Source organism: Pantherophis guttatus, chromosome 1, assembly GCF_059756535.1.
Source record: "Pantherophis guttatus breed Tessera chromosome 1, ASM5975653v1, whole genome shotgun sequence".
In the NCBI taxonomy this organism is placed as follows: Eukaryota; Metazoa; Chordata; class Lepidosauria; order Squamata; family Colubridae; genus Pantherophis; species Pantherophis guttatus.
In genome coordinates this window covers 66,303,533-66,316,962 of record NC_142063.1, presented here as the reverse complement: position 1 = coordinate 66,316,962, position 13,430 = coordinate 66,303,533, and the positions used below count along the sequence as shown (strand labels likewise).

At 38.3% G+C, this 13,430-nt stretch overlaps 1 protein-coding gene across 2 annotated transcripts in view; it reads left to right on the top strand.

The window, feature by feature from the left end:
• Nucleotides 1-7,830: 7,830 nt before the first annotated feature.
• The window catches only part of KATNBL1 (katanin regulatory subunit B1 like 1), a 32,956-nt gene continuing 27,356 nt past the window's right edge, over nt 7,831-13,430 (top strand). Inside the window, exon 1 of one of the 2 annotated variants that reach the window (XM_060687460.2) lies at nt 7,831-7,954. The gene's annotated coding sequence lies outside the window, so the exon portion shown is untranslated. The remainder of the gene's footprint in view (nt 7,955-13,430) is intronic. The other variant, XM_087875502.1, reaches the window with a different exon arrangement.

Below are 13,430 nucleotides of genomic sequence, written 5' to 3'. Positions count from 1 at the left end.
CGGGGGTCAGAGTCACAACAACTTGGTCTGTTGTATGGATGTTTGGGTGGTTTAGGGGTGGGGAATTGTGGTTTTCACCGAAATAAAAGTTTTTCCCCTTCCCCAATCAATCACATGGTCCAATCAGGGTGCCATCTGGTTGCGTGGCAACATCATTTTCCCTCTCTCTCTGGCCAGGTGTGAGAATGTCCTTGGTTCCCAAGAGAAAGTATTTTGTTTTGGCTACAAACCCCAGCTATCTCTATTCCCCCCTCCCTATCCCTCAGCTCCAGTGTGGCAATGCTGAAGCTCCAAAATGGTGCCAGTCAGGTCAGCTTCAGAGTTGATAATGGCATTATATCTTAATTATATCATAGATCAGGTAAGAAAGAAACAGCTTTTTCTATGTTGGTCTATGACTGGAATAACAATTTCATTGGATTAGCTTTCTTTTTTAAATTAACCACAGATTTTTCTCGTGTGAAAAATTGCATTTTTTTAATCTTTTACATGAGAACAAATTTGATTTGAAATTTTGGCTTGCACTCACCAACTTATCTAAACAAAGCCATCTGTTTTGAAAAGTTGATTTTTCTGAGTTTTTTTTTATATCATTGTTGTTTTTTAAACCAATCAATTATGTTAAATTGCCTAAGAAAAAAGTTGGCCTCTGTTTTTTACTTCAGTTTTTTTCTATGGTTTTCAGATTTGTTTTATTTATAAATAAAGCAATGTTCTGTTACTGAACCTTTGAACCATTAAGACCATTCATTTAATTTGTTATATAGAAATATCACTGATATTACTTCATTTGCTAGCACAAAGATAAGATAAATGCATACATTTGGAAATCATCACCAAATGTCATTTCTAAGAAATATAAACATATGCTTTGAAAGTAAATATACTCAGTAATAAAACAGAAGTTTCTAATAAGCATTTAAAAGAAATATTAATTCAATGTCATCCTGCTAGTGTTTTTAGATATATTTAAGATACAATTCAATTTTAATCCCTGAGAAATTTGAGTTTCTGTCTTGAATAGACAATATATAAATACAAGAGTGGAGTAAAAATAAGGGAAAAGGGAAAAAAAGAAATCAAGAACAGATGGCTGCTATTTGTAAGGATTTTATAGTAAATGAAGCCATCTTGTGGAAAACAGCAGAACAGCAAAGCAAATGCATTACTTTGCATCGGTGATGGGTTTCCAAATTTTTTATTATTGGTTCTGTGGATGTGGCTTGGTGGGCGTGGCATGGCATGGCTTGGTGGGCATGGCTTGGTGGGCGTGGCAGGGGAAGGATACTGTAAAATCTCCATTCCCACCCCACTCCAGGGGAAGTTTACTGCAAAATCCCCATTTCCTCCTGATCAGCTGGCACTCGGGGGGGGGCAGAGAATAGATGTGGGCGGGGCCAATTAGAAGGGTTGTATTTGCCGATTCTCTGAACTACTAAAAATTTCCGCTACCGGTTCTCCAAAACTAGTCAGAACCTGATGAAACCCACCTCTGCTTTGCATGTGTATTTAAACATATAGCAGTTTTAAGTACAAGAAAGAATCATCTTCAAATTGCTTTACTCTCCATGTTTTGCAAGAGAAGGGGGGAAAATTTGCCACCCTGTATTTACAACTCTTAATCAAAACTGTTGGAATTCTAACACATTAACAGTGCTAACCACAGGTAGGCTTATGAGCTAAAAACATTGGGGCCTTAAACTAACTGCAGCACTACAAAGCAAATAAATCAAAATTAGGTTGTAGCATGGGAAGAAGAAACTACACATCTGACAGATGCCTCATCCCCTGTTTGTCTCCTATTCCCTTTTCCTGAGTTCTGAGGTGATTAGGTGTGGCTATTTTTCCAGGAAAAAGAGTACAGGTAGGTAATTATACTGACATCACCTGTTCCTGAAGGGGAAATGCTTATTTTCCTTAGATTCTGGATAGATCAGAAGAGAAACTCTTCCTTGCCCAAAGTGATTTGACTTAAGCATTTTGGGAGTGCATGGTTGTAGATCACCCAGCCAACATGGGAGTAATTAAGTATTGATGGATTTTTATGTTAAGGAAAGTAACAGAGTAGTGTTGGAATAAATGTCCATCTGGCTTCAGTTCCAAGTGGAGAAAGACACTGGAAACATGGAGGCTGGTTTGGAAAGATGGTTTAATGGTGGACAGGACCACATGGTTTGAAGTCCTGGGTAGCTGACCACATGGAGTGGAGAGTGAGATATATTTATAACCTCTCTTGGGCTTTGAACTTGCTTCCTGTTCCTGTAAAAGAAATGTATTCTGATTGGTTGTCAGACTCCCATGGGGCGATGCAGGGGTAACTTTGTAGATTGTCTTGAGTCCCAGGCTTGGTTGAATCTTGCTGGGTGATGTAATCTTCCCAGGTGCCATGTGGTGAGATGGTTAGAGGGCTAATCCTATTATGTCCAGAGGGTGAAGGTCTTTTGTGTTGTAGATAAGCTGGCCGAGTCTTTTGTCTTGCAGATAGAATGGCTCAGTCCTTCTGGGGCTATTAACAAAGGTGGGGGCTGCTTTCCAAGTATCTCCTTTTCTCATCCAGGGAGATATAATATTCTGCCTTTTTAATATTTCCTACAATATTTCATTCTTCTAGGAGAAGGGTGGGTTCTAACTTTCTATAGTAGGATCTTCATTGAATAATTTAACTGCAACAAACAGGATAAGGCTGAGATCTATATTCCTAGAGCCAGCACTTAGTAATTTTTAACAGTGGTTCCCAATGTGGGGCCCACACCCCACAGAGGGGCAATTTTTTAAAGGGGGTAATTTGAAGATGAGCTATTAGCTGAATTTTTGAAAGCCCGCTAATTGTTCTTATATATTTGTGATGAAATATCTGTGTTTCATTTACCTATTGTTGTCTTTGTTAAAATGCATTCCCTAGGGCCTGGTCTGAAAAGGATATCCCAGCTGGGGGGAGGAGGGAGCAACTGCCAGCCAATCAGATGTGTTCCCACTAAACTGGCAGAGTTTCTCTCTCTCTCTCTTTCCTGTGGGCTTTGCTGCTGGGTGGTTGCAGGGAGGGCTGCTCTGTGTGGAGACAGAGTGGATGGCTGCTGGGGGAAGCCCAGCGGTGAGGATACAGAACAGTGGTGGATTGCTACTGGTTTGCCCCAGATCAGGCAAACTGGTAGCGGCAGCAGGAGGCTCCGCCCACCTGCCCAGATGGTTCTGCACATGCGCAGAAGCAACGCATGCAGCAGCACACGCGGACCCACAAGCGAACCAGTAGCGACGGGTTTTGAAACCTGATACAGAAACAGGACCAAAGTTTAAGTAAGAAACTGTTAGATTGACAGTTATTTTTAGTCTGTGTTTTCCCAGGCTGTGTTTTACAAGACTTTTCCTCTCAGAGCAATCTGGGGCTGGGCCACATATGTGTAGGCCTTGCTAGGCCTGTGTGATTCACCTCCGCCTACTGAACTACCAAAGCATTTCCCCACTAAGCTGCAGGTTCAAACCGAGTGGGTGAGTAGCGGGGTTACAACTCCCCTTTCGTTCATGACAATCTTATTATTCATAAATTAAGCTAAGAATGTTTTTTTTAAATTTCCCTCTTTCTGCGCCATCTTCTTTTAATAGTTATTTCTTTTAATAATTTGCATCACTTCATAACTTTTTTTCACATTTATTATGTGAATAATACTATGCATAAAATGAGTAGTGCAAGAAAAAAGTATTACAGGGTCAAAGTATTACAGAAAAAGTGTTCATTAAAATTATTTTATATTTATGCATTTCAGTTCTCTATTATATGTTTTGAAACTTTATTTGCTGTTTTTTCATATCCCTTCATACTATTATTTTTTAAGTTCCTCAGTACTTCTACTGTCTTTCATTCTTTTATTTTTCTCTTTCATGGATGCCATGTTCTTTGGAACCTTGTTTAAACCAAGTTAATGGCCTTTTAGGCTTCCTCCTAAAAGGTGTACTCCTAAAAAAGTAGTTCATTTTTTTGAATAGTAAGAATTATATGTCACAGGGGGGAGGGGCATCAGGATTTTAGAGATGCTTAGATGGGGCAGGGCCAAAAAAAGATTGGGAACCACTGGTCTAAGGCTAAGCAACCAAAGAGATCAGTGTTTCTCAACATCAGCCACATTTAGATGTGGACTTCAGTTCCCAGAATTCCCAGGCCACATGTGGAATTCTGGGAGTTGAAGTCCACACATTTTAAAGTTGCTAAGATTGAGAAACATTGCGACAGAGTCAGGAGATGATGTAAAATTACTATGATCGAGCAGGTAACATTGACAAGGTTTTTTTAACCCTCTTACTCAGCTGCTGCCAACTTAACTTCTGTTTCCCTAAAAAAACATTTCATGCCCAAATGTCTTTTCATTACCTGTTTCGTGGATGACTCCCAAATAAACACCCACTGAGGATATTTTACTCCGGGATTGTATTGCACCCCAAATTTGGCTTTCTTAACATGTTTTAATAGTTAACATTGGATGACTTGTTAAAGAAGAACAGATTTTTTAATTGATAGGATGAGAGTTTAAAATTAATATTGTGCTGATTAGTATCACTAAGATCTGCATGTTAATTTGACTTTAACAAAGTATTCAGACAGATAGAACTAAGCTTACATTATACTGAAAAAATTTACTCACATTTTACTCAGCTTTAGGATATTTGTCTACTTGTGGATTTTCTTGCTTTTTCTTTTTCTCCTTTTCAAATGTTGAATAGGAGAGAGAATCTCCTCTTCTGAATCCTTACTCTCATTGGGGAAGATTGCAACACTTTTGAAAATGTTTAAAAGTCCCTCAACTACCTATTCTTAATTGTTCATTAAATATACTTACTGGAACACCTGGTTATTTGCAGATAGATTGTGCATATTTGTCAACCAATGATGGATGTTTTGACACTGATTTTCAGACTCAACTCTGAACTTCAGGACTTCAAAAATCTAGTCATATTTGACATTAAGTCTCTCCACAGTAAGAAATAAATGTAGCTTCTATACATCAATAAACTAAATCAATATATCAATAATCTATTTATGAAGATAAATTTTCCCATTTAAAGCTTTTTTTTTAACTACTTATTTTTAAATAGCCAGTCAAGGCAGCTTACTTTCAATCGGTCAAGTCCTGTTATGATAGCAACAGCACTTAGACTTACTGGTATATACTGCTTCACAGTGCTTTAAAGCCCTCTCTAAGCAGTTTACAGAGTCAGCATATTGCCCCCAACAATCTGGGTCCTCATTTTACCCACCTCAGAAGGATGGAAGGTGGAGTCAACCTTGAGCCTGGTGAGATTTGAACTGCCAAATTTCAGGTAGGCAGCAGTCACCAGAAGTAGCCTGCAGTACTGCATTCTAACCACTGCACCACCATGATGGCCAAAAATAATTGCTATTGTTTTGGCATGATATTATGTTCTATTTCAGCTTAGGTCAGTGATGGAGAACCTATGACACATGTGCCAGAGGTGGCATGGAGTGCCCTCTCTGTGGGCACAAGAGCCGTCGTCCCAGCTCAGCTCTGCTACACATGCACGCGTGCCTCCCGCTGGCCAGCTGGTTTTCAGGTCTCTGCCGTGTATGCGCTGGATCGGGGCACATGCAGGGAGGCTGTGCGCATATGCACGGGAGCAGGGCCATATGTGGGGGCCGCGCACACATTGTATTTTGGTTTGGGCCAGGAGTGGGTACTACTTACCTTTACTACTGGTTCGCAATGGGGCCACGCACGCGTGCACGCTTCTACGCATGCGCAGATGCTTCCTGATGACGTTGGGGTTGGTGGGCAGAGCCTCCCGCCGGTTTTACTACCGGTTCTATAGAACCAGTCCGAACCAGAGGCAACCCACCACTGGTTTGGGCGCATTGGGCACTTGGTCCGGAAAAGGTTAGCCATCACTGGCTTCGGTGTTACAAGAGTTGGGAGGAAGGATGGCTTTTTTTCTGATTTTGCTATAAAGTTCTCTTTCATTGTAATGTGAAAAACACATTCAAAATGAGACATGACTCCATCTTCTTATTGGCTCCTCTCCTAGTAATAACTGTTGTTATCCAGATCTGGGTCCATCCGCCTATTTCAAAGGAGATATGATGGTGGCAGGTGGTTTTACCACTGGCATCCATAAAGAAGAATGTTTTTAATGCAAAGCCAGAGAATGGATCAGGAACAACACCCAACTAAATTCTGTCTGGATTTTTGCATCACATCTGTAGACATGTTCTCCATATTTCCCTCTGTGGTTGGAATTGTTCCAGTCCTCCTTTCCTTAACCGCGGTTAGTTATAAAGTTGTCCCTATATTAATAATGCCCAGCAATGAAGGATCACCATCAATAAAAATATAAACAGGTTGGTTTTAATGAAAGAAGTGCTGCCAAAATACTAATCCAAGCTATAGTAGTATACTGTTGTAGTATATTGTTTGTCATTGCTCTTCTTGTGGGATTTTTGGGAGGGACTTTTCAGTCTAGCCTAACAACCCTGGTGTTCCCTGGAGCTGCCCAATCAAAATAGGAATCACCCATCCTAGCTTGACTTCCAAAACAAAGCCTGAGAGAATATGATAATCACATGATAATTGGCAAAGTGTAATTGTCACAAGACATTTTGCTATGAGGTGAATGAGAGATCATGTGGCTTCATGCCACTGCAAAATAGCCATCTATTTTAGAATTTGAACCTTAATGTCTGCCAGTATTTTGAGGTAGGCCAGATCAAGAAGCAAGCACAACAGGACTCCAGGAATATAGGTAGTCCTTGACTTACAATCACAACTGAACAATTTTTGTTGCTAAGTGAGTTTTGCCTCATTTTATGACCTTTCTTGCCACATTTGCTAAGTGAGTGGCTGCATTTGTTAAGTTAATAACATTTGTTAAGTTAGTTGACATGATTATTAAGTGAATCTGGCTTCCCCATTGATTTTGCTTGTCTGAAGGTCATAAAAGCTGATCACATGACCCCAGGACATTGCAATTGTCATAAACATGAATCAGTTGCCAAGCGTCTGAATTTTGATCATGTGACCATGGGGAAGCTGCAATGGTCTTAAGTCTGAAAAACTGTCATGAGTCACTTTTTTCAGTGCCATTGTAACTTTGAATGGTCACTAAATGAACTGTTGTAAGTCGAGGACTACTTGTACTGCTATATTGCTGTAGGACAGTGTTCTTCAAACTTGGTATGCTAGCTGGGGAATTCTGGGAGTTGAAGTCGGTGCATCTTAAAGTTGCCAAGTTTGAAAACTGCTCTTTAGAGTTCATTAACAGAATTATGAAGTTTAATGTTGCTTTTTAAAGGCCATAAGATATAGGTGGGGCTGAATCCTTTTCTGACACTTTCTACTTTCCCACTGCCTGAGTAATAGATTCTACCACCCTCTTCTCAAGGTCTCCGCTAAATTCCTTTACAATGCCACATTGACAGTCTCTTTCACAGCAGCCTGTAAGAACAGGGGACTTAAACTTGTGTTGTCATGGTGAGGTCACATGACGTATGACGACTTTTTCCCCTTCACTAAACTGGGTGTGGGCGTGGCCAGCTCATGACGCATCCTGCCCATGGGCCACAAGTTTGACAGCCCTGCTGAGGAAATAAGAGAGGTCTCTTCTCCAATATCCTATTGCTACTTGCTCACCTTTCTACTATGGGAGCAGTTCATTGTCCATTTTTAAAAAAATGCACACCAGTCACCAGAAACGTGCCACAGGAGCAGATCAAGACATGTATATGCACAATGCCTCTTGAAACACATGATCTGGGCATATGTCTCTTCTCCTAATTGCACGATCAGGAGCCTCTTATTATGGTGTCATCTTGTGATGAATTGGGAGAATATTCATAGCACAGACAGCTCAGCCCAAGAAGCACAGATGTAAACAGGATACCAACTTGTGAAGGTGGAAATTGTTGGGGGATTCAGTTGAGAATGGCTGGGAGTGTTCCTGCCTCCTTCAGAGGGTGAGTGATAGAGCCAAATGTTGTTTTTTAGTACTTCATGAATACATGTTTACTATTGAAAATGAATGCATGTTTACTATTTCTCAAGCCTTAGAAAAACATTTCAAAACCGCACTTGTAGCAGAGCATAAGATAAAGAGCCGCTTGCCCTGTTACAAATGAAATATAAATAATATATATCTCTTAGATGTATTGCGTATCATATCTCATTCACTGCATACAGTATTTGAAAACAAGCACAAAGCTTTGCATGTTCTGGCTATACAACATCACGTGACCATATTACTTGAAAGACTAGCTTTACTGTACTTGTTCCTATCTAGAATATTTGAACAGTGGAGTACTGTAAAGAAACACAGGTCTCTTTTCTTCTGGTAAAATGAAGTCAGATTCCGTTTTATGCTATAAAGATTTTAGCCTCTAAGGTATAGGCTAAAAATACAGTTGTAGCTCTGAACAGGATGAAGATATATTTATAAATTATTATCTTTGGACTGAATTTTGCAACTGAAGTGCATTTACAAAATGATTTCAGACATTCAGCTGTTGTCAGCTATGTTGCATGTCACAGCAATAGATCTTCTATAGAGGGGATATCTGCTTAACACGGTAGAAGACAATGGATTGAATGGAAATTCTGGTTTAAATTTAATCCGGCACCTTCCAATTTATCTTGTTTCATTTTTATAAGCTCTGAGACACACACAGACAGGAGACCAGGTATCAGGCATGCAGTATTTGTCATTTCGTTGCTCCTTTGGTTTGGAACAGAGAAATCCTGCTGGAAGCCTGTTTTAAGACTTAATCCTGCCAGAAAGCTCTGTTACTCAGCCAATTATATTGCTGGCATCTGCACAGAGTATTCATTCTATAGCCAGTAATGATACTTCTAAAGACTTCGTAGTTCAAAGGCAAATTGGATTGAATCAGCTAGCTACGAGATTCTTGAGAAGATTAGCTTTGAAGGACTGGATGCACTTTTGCCCCAAAACACTTTTAAACCGGGTTTTTGTTGTTGGGATTTTGTGATCAAAAGTAACTCTTATACAGGGTGTGTGAAGGGAGTAGGGGAGATTAGTTTTAACTACCACAGGTTGGGAAAAAGATAGTAACACTCTGATGGTATAGACTCTATTCCTGTGTGTGCACTAAACCACAAGGTATTACATTTCTTTGTGCAAATTATTTTTGTCATGTTGTAGGGACTCAGTCCAGTGTGGTTTGTAAATAGAAGATTAAGCTTTAATGATTAATGCAGCAAACTTTATTTTTTGCAATAAATTACAGTGAAGATCTAGCCTTGTTTACAGTGCTGGTAGTTTAAGAATAATAATCAATGAGCCATTTTGAGTTTTCTTTTGTAGAGTATATATGTTTGTGTAATGATAAAGGTGTAGGACTGGAGAAACCCAAGTTCAAATCTATCTTCAATTTATCAAGATAGACAAATAATAGGACAAGAAATGCTAAAGAACAATTTATCATAGGTGGTGTCCCAAAGGTGCTTTTTTTCAAGAGGCAACTTGACTTCCTGGTTTTTCTTTGAAGAACTTTCACTTCTCATCCAAAAAGCTTCTTCAGCTCTGACCTTTGGGACAACCATGACCTGGATGACTGAGAATCTCCATAGATATCATATGTGGTGGTTATGTAAAAATAACATCCAAAATACTTGAAAGAAATATATAAAGAATATTCAGAAAACTTTGAAAATAAAATCTGAACATATTTTTATTAGGTATAATCCTAGAAAACTTAAATGAGAAATATCACAATTTATCAAGATAGATGTTGACAGCAGCAAGAACATATTTGGCAAAGCATTGAAAAAAAGGTCCTTACTAATGATACAAGATTGGAAGAGCAAAATTGAAAAATATGCAGCAATGTTATAATTGACAGTATATATCCAGTGTATATTATGACTATTAAACATCAGGACAAATCTGGAACATGGTTGCTAGAAAACAGTTATGAGAATAATATAGAAATCACAAGATGAAAGGTCCTTAAATAAATATTACCAATAATCTTCAATATTCAACATAAAATATATTATAAATATATAGAAATAAATATTTAGGAAACAGAATGGAAGAATATGTTTTTTCATAATGTTTTTATTTTTATTTTTCCTTTAATTCATTCTATTGCCACTGTCTAACACAAACTTCTTTCCCCTTGTATTTCACTATTCTAATAAAGCATCTTTTAAAAAGTCTACCTTCACTGATAGAAATTCACTGGGGGACTGTCATTCACTCAACTCAAATCTATTTCACTATGTGGTTGTTGAGAACTAAAGGAGGCTATGCCACTTGGAGTTCCTGAAGGAAATGTAGCATATAAATCTAACAAATACTTCTTGTATCAGTCTGCCATTACTAGCAAAACATAACATGACAACATGACCTTATCAGGGCTTTTCTTAACTATGATCTATCAGGGTATTTTCTTTTACAAAACATTGTTTGCATTTCTGAACATAAAAATTAAATCCTTTTATTCTGCTGTTTCTTATCCAAGTAAGAAAATCACTAGCTAATTATTTGATTATACTTCCTTGCATCTTCAAAGTATTTACCCCTTTTCCTTGTATCTTCAAATCACATTGTTCCTATTATGTCTATGATACATTTCTTAACTACAAGTCTGGCTGAATGAAAACGCGGAAATATTATCCAAGCCACACCTAGCAAAATTAAACCTGTTGCATTCATTAGTACTCTGTGCTCAACAAACAGCTGTAAGCAGGAGTTGGGTAGAACCCAAGATGTTTCATAAAGGAGACACTTCCAAATGATAATTTTACTTTTTGTCTTTGGTTTACGACTCTCCTATATTTTCCTGCCCTATCCTTGAATATTTTTCTTGCTATAAAACATGTGAAAAATTGAGTATCTAACTAAGGGAAGAAAGGGGGTTTAATAATTTGAAAATGAAAATTTCTCTACAAGATGGAAATCAAATTATCTGTTACAGAACTAGTCCCAAAGGTGCTTTTTCAAAAGGGAACTGGACTGTCTTTGTTTTTCCTTGAAGAACTGAAGAAACTTCTTGGATGAGAAGTGAAACATCTTCAAGGAAAAATAAAGTCCAGTTGCCTCTTGAAAAAGCATCTTTGGAATAACCATGACCTGGATGACTAAGAATCTCCAGAGACATGTTGAAGAGTTAATATCCTGGATAAAGCAATAACACCTAATAATAATTTTTATTTCTTGATGCCAGGGAGAAGTGGCTATTTTGTAAAATGCCACTTAGAAAAGTAACAATACTTCAAAAATAAGAGAAATCAGTTGGAAAGCTATTTTTGTTTTATTATATGTATGCAAATTTTCCTGAATGCCATATCTTTCTATCAGCAATTCCCTATGGCCAGTGTTTAGAGATAGAACTATTTTCACAAGTTGTCAACCCTTCAGGGAGGGCCAGAATAAAAGATAAACACCACAGGGATTCCAGGAACACTCCTTTACTACAAATTGATTATGTGCTATCTACTTAGTGTTGACTCTTGGCAATCACACGTTTTCTCCAGAATGATCTTTCCCCATTCTGGCCCTTCATATCTTCCAAGGTTCACCCATCACTCTAACTGAGTCCGTTTAACCTGGCTGCTGGTTATCCTCTCCTCTTTCCTTTCACTTTTTCCATCTTTACTACAATAGGTTATAATAAGAGTAACTTAAGTGTTTCTCAGTCACCTCTCATAAACACAAAGGGTTAGTCAGAGTTTATTTGCACACTTGCTTCAACCTCTGGGCCACATAAATTTACTTCTCAAAGCCTTTCCTTATCCAGATATGAAGTTCCTTTATATCAGCTTTTGATACCGTTTCCCCAAAAATAAGACATCCCCTGATAATAAGCCCAATCGGGCTTTTGAACACATGTGCTAAAATAAGCTTCCCCTCGAAAATAAGCCCGCCCCAAAAATATTTAAACGCAGAGCTGGAAATCAGTAAGATGGCAAGAGGAGCCCCATCTTGCTCCACACGCCCCAAAATAATAAGACCTCCCCAAAAATAAGACCAAGCGCTTATTTCAGGGTTCAAAAAAATATAAGACAGGATCTTATTTTCAGAGAAACACGGTCGCAACATACCCCCTGAAGCATTATGTTAGAGACAGAGGTGATATTCAGCAGGTTCTAACCAGTTCTGGAGAACCAGTAGTGGAAATTTTGTGTAGTTCGGAGAACCGGTAAATACCACCTCTGACTGGCCCCGCCCCCATCTATTCTCTGCCTCCTGAATCCCAGCTGATCAGGAGGAAATGGGGATTTTGCAGTAACCTTCCCCTGGAGTGGGGAGGGAATGGAGATTTTACAGTATCCTTTCTCTGGAGTGGGGCAGTAATGGAGATTTTACAGTATCCTTCCCCTGCTACGCCCACCAAGCCACACCCACCAAGCCACGCCACACCTACCAAGTCATGCCCACAGAACCAGTTAGTAAAAAATTTTGAATCCCACCACTGGTTACAGAATATTAGCAAAATGTCCTAATGTGAAGAACATGTAATCAGATATTATATGGAACAATATCCATCAGTCAAAAACCATTAATACTCTGGGATTGTTCAACTTTTAGCAGAACACCTATCTATATGAAGGTGGAGCAAGACAATGATTTGTTTCATGAAGATATAGAAAACAGATAGTTCACATTCAGTCTCAGACTTGGCTCAAATTCAGTTAGCAATTTAGAGTTGAATGATTCGATCCTATTATAGTCTCGAGAGCTTCTTTGTCTCCTACTGGCAAACTACAGATTATCAGATAAGTGAGGCTGTTGATATCATCTCCTTAGATAACTAATTTATGTTAGATTTCAGAGCAGAACCTGTTCTCAGTAGAAGCTCAGTTGTGTAACAGCCATGACATTTTATTTGCTGGATTTTTATCTCCAAAGCGGTAAGCAAGGAAGTAATGCTGGAAAACTAGGAAAACCAGTTGGTCTAGTAGTATTTTGGACTGATAATTAATGTAAGGAAATTAGCAAAGGGAAAATAAAGTGGAAGTGGAAAATGAAAACAGGCTTGATGTTTGTGAGAAAAACCGAAGCAAATGAAATCTGAGAGATGATGAAAATGTAACTTATTTTGAAAGTCTGAAGCAATTAATGTGATAATTTAATCTTATATTTGGTATCTTATTCCAAAAGGGATGGTCACAATAGTTTTAAAGTTTCATGTTATTATAAAAGATATGTTCGCGGTAAATGCTTTGGTTCCCCTTTTATGATTTCCCTAATGAGGGATACTCATTAGATATGCAAAAACTTGATAAAGCTAAGCTATAATATGGAGTTATTTGTGTAGCAGTGTAAACATCCACATTATAAAACAGTTAGAAAAAATCCAAATCAATTTGAGGAAATGTGATGAATTATCAGTAAAGAGATCAACAAACAAACCAAATGATTGGAGGTGACACATAAAATGCTACACCTGAAAACAATTTTCTAATTGT